General features: G+C 44.4%; 1 non-coding gene across 1 annotated transcript; it reads right to left on the bottom strand.

The window, feature by feature from the left end:
* Window positions 1-1,085: 1,085 nt before the first annotated feature.
* Window positions 1,086-1,173, bottom strand: TRNAS-UGA (transfer RNA serine (anticodon UGA)). The gene has a single exon. It is a non-coding gene; the product is annotated as a tRNA-Ser (tRNA).
* Window positions 1,174-3,940: the final 2,767 nt, after the last annotated feature.

Here is a 3,940-nt window from a genome sequence, read left to right on the forward strand (position 1 = left end):
ACCGGGTGCACGAACCAAATGGAAGGGCGGAGGCGAATCATTTGGGTACGGACCGTGGGATTGAATGGGAAAGAAATATACAAACTCCCACGGCAGGGGTTCGATTTGGTTTCGTGCGAAAACCCTCACCATATGAATAGTGAGTGACTCCGTCCCTAAGATCTAAGAAAGAGGACCGGTAGGGTGAGGGTGAGCTTGCCGAACTCTCGACAACGGAGAGGTTACGAGGTCGAGGAGAGGAAGCGAAAGCTGGCTCGACCAACGGGAGAAGTACTCACTATGGCGGCGGTTTAGGACTTTCTCCCTTGCCCGATGCGGACAAGCGACTACGTTCCTACGAGATTGGCCATTTTACGGGCGGTTTGAACATCTTTCGATGGCGGCCTCCGTCGAGAGTTCGCTTGCTCACCCTAGAAAGATTGGCCATTTTACGTTGGCGGCGGTGCTTGGAGCTAGTGTGGGGTCTGCCCAAGGACCTACTAGTTTAGGTAAATACCTTATGCGTTCTCCGACTGGAGAAATTATCTTTGGAGGGGAAACGATGTGTTTTTGGGATCTCCGTGCTCCTTGGTTGGAACCCATAAGGGACCCTAATGGTTTGGATCGGAGCAAGTTGAGAAAAGACATACAGCCTTGGCAGGAACGACGTTCAGCAGAATATATGACTCATGCTCCTTTAGGTTCTTTAAATTCTGTGGGTGGTGTAGCTACCGAAATCAGTGCAGTGAATTATGTCTCTCCCCGAAGTTGGTTATCCACCTCACATTTCGTTCTAGGATTTTTCTTCTTCGTAGGTCATTTGTGGCATGCGGGAAGGGCTCGTGCAGCTGCAGCAGGATTTGAGAAAGGGATTGATCGTGATTTCGAACCTGTCCTTTCTATGACTCCTCTTAACTGAAACAATAGATCAAACCAGATGGAAGAAAAATTGATTCAATTTCATTACATCTATCTCCCATATCGGCGGGATAGGAGTCTTTTCAAATACTATTTTTCCAACTGGATCCTTGTAGCTCGGCTATATACAGCCAAGCTATTCTCTTTTTTTTTTATTGGACCGGTAAATGCAATTGTTGAAAAACAAAAGGAGAGAGAGGGATTCGAACCCTCAATAGTTTTTTTATCTATACCGGTTTTCAAGACCGGAGCCATTAACCACTCGGCCATCTCTCCCGGGGACAACTTCTATTCTACCCCTTCGTATAATCCCTAACTATAAGCATAAAGTCGGGTCGATACCAACTATACCTGTGACATATTGTTGTGGGGGAAAGTATCCAACTCGGAATGACCCTAACCCACTCTAAGGGTGACAGTTCCTTAGCAACAGCTGAAAGCAAAGCTATCTAAAGTTTCTTCTTTATGACATGCAAGAGATAAAAAGGATAGATCCACTTACCGATGTCTTGCGCAAATGGTCGGTCCAATCTCCTTTGTTTGCCGCTTGCTCCCATCTCCAAGTCTTTTCACGGGCCCAGCTACACGCGATCCTGCAAATAAGACAAGAAAAGGAAACTACAAGAAGCATGCATGCATAATCGATTCAAGGATTAGCATAAATCAAAGACGCAAGTAAGACAATAAACCATTGAAACACATGCGAATAGAAGAACCTCAAATGCTTTATTAATATATGGAAGTAAGGTTCAGGCGGTGATACAACCATGAGAGGTCCAATCCAGCATCACCTTCCCGACGGAGAGAAATCTCTTCTTCACCTCCCTCAAGCAATCACCCAATGCTCACAACTGCAAACCAACAGCGATTCTTTGCACCAAATTCCGGCCTCCAGATCCCATGGGATGAGATCCTTATATAGAGTTTTGGAGTGAAGGCAAGTCATGTTGATGTGTGACTTGCTGTGCCCTTCAACTCCAGTTGTTCTTTAGTCTTTCACTTGGAGTTTCTACCTTCCACTTGGAGTTCTAGAAGCTCTTAACTCATTATTAGGCGAATCTTTTGATCACATGCCTTTATGGAAGCTTCCTGGGCACTGGCACTTTGAGAAAAAGATTCCTCCACATGTCCAGTTACGCCCAACGCATGTAGCCTTTGTCCTACCTACTTTGCAATGCAGGTAGCCTTTGTTGCACCTGTTATGCAACGCAGGTACCCTTTGGAGCAGCTGCTTTGATCCAAAATTGACCTGTTTTGAGTGTTTTTTTCAGTGGAAGACTGATTTGCAGAGCTGTGGTTTGCTGACCTTGTTTCTCTAAGGGTAAGAACAACATGTTTGGGGACTTTGGATCCCTCAGATTATTGACATTTCATGCTCCATGCTGTGAGGCACAAAAATGCCTATAACAGTTGCCCCCTAAAGTATGAGGTCGTTTATCGGGTGAAATGCTTTATTAGGAGGATCCGAAGTTCATTCAATCGTCGGGAGGTGACCTGTAACAAAATACAATACAATACATTATCTTTTCATACTTTCTTTTCATGATCTAGCTGAGGCGGGCATTTCCCATGCTCAGCTTTATAAATACAATTGTTGTACATAAACAGACGATCGTCTAATGATAGACTGATAATTCTATGCTTTTTTAATTATCATCCTTTTAGTAGGATGATCATCTGCTGCACATGTCTATGTTTTTATCTCCTGAATATATATCGCAGCCCGGATGGATGAAACTAGATCCGGGGTCTTCAAACTTCCGATCTTCACACTAAGTACAAGTCGATCCATGTGAGAATTTCTTGGAGTCGAACATGGAAAGACATCGCTTGATTACCAGTCAATAATGTAAACCGTTAACAAGCGCGAGAGGAATCACCGATAATGATGATGACCCTCAAGGTACTGCAGCACAATTCACGTGGCGTGAATATAGGATCTGACGTCGAACACCACGCAAAGTCTCCCGGTCGAAGGTCATTAATGTATACCTACCGCCGGGAGTGAGAAACTTGCCATTGGGGCATGCAAGCTTCAAAGTACTGAGGGGGTGTTCCTAGATCAACTTCTTGGATAGTGAGCTGATGTCGACAAGAAGCGATCCGTCAAAGGAGGGCCTTAATGAATCCCACATCAGTGACACGGAACGGAGCTAGTGATGATGGTGAAAACGATCTGTGAAATATGATTCAGGGTGGCGGTCATGGAAGGATGAAAGATGATGTATGGTAGTGGATGGGACCCGGTTGACACTTTCTGAATGACATCTCTTGAACATATAACGACACTGATGTGATGGATCGGTAGCATTACCCCATGTATGGATGGTATGGCGAGACCATGGTGAAGGGACCGGTGAATGATAATAACCCAACCCGATATTTACGGAGGCAAAAGTGTCATGTTCAAGAGTGACCTGCTACCATTAAGCTTTGAGGTTCTCCCAATTTTTCCCCAGTCATTTCTGACCAGTACCTCTTTATTTTTGTCAAGCTTGAGGAGGATAACATATGCTTGTTCTATAACCTGCCCTTCGGGCAAGCCCATCGCTATGTTTTTAATGAGCTTAGCGATAGGGAAACTCGTTCTCGTCTACAGACAAGTTTGTCGCTTATCACCCCTTTTAACGAGCCCAGCGACAAAGACAGCTCGGTCCTTTTCATTTTTAGAGAGTCTGAAAAGGGTACATAAAGTGGACTCCAGAGGTCCTTTTTCGTCATCTAATCCCTTAAGTCCGAAAAAGTATAAAACAATACAGAAGGGATGAATGTTCGATAGTTTTATCGAGCCGAACCAGACAAGCGCTCGATCTTTTTGTGCAATAATCCCTCAGGTCCAAAAAGATTAAAATCTAGAGGAGGGATAGCTCTTCCGGTTATTTTAACGAGCTAGAAGGCCAAAACTCGGCAATCTTTTCATATTTTACGAGTCAGTTGAAAAGAGCTTAAAGAAGACTCGTCTTTTGAGGAACGAGTGATAAACAGGGATAGCTACAGATTCCAGGTACGGGTTGGAATTTTCCAATCACGGCAGTATTACAAG

The sequence above is a fragment of the Pinus tabuliformis genome, chromosome 8, assembly GCF_031772625.1.
Source record: "Pinus tabuliformis cultivar Carrire ecotype Pingquan chromosome 8, CPIR1, whole genome shotgun sequence".
Taxonomy (NCBI): Eukaryota; Viridiplantae; Streptophyta; class Pinopsida; order Pinales; family Pinaceae; genus Pinus; species Pinus tabuliformis.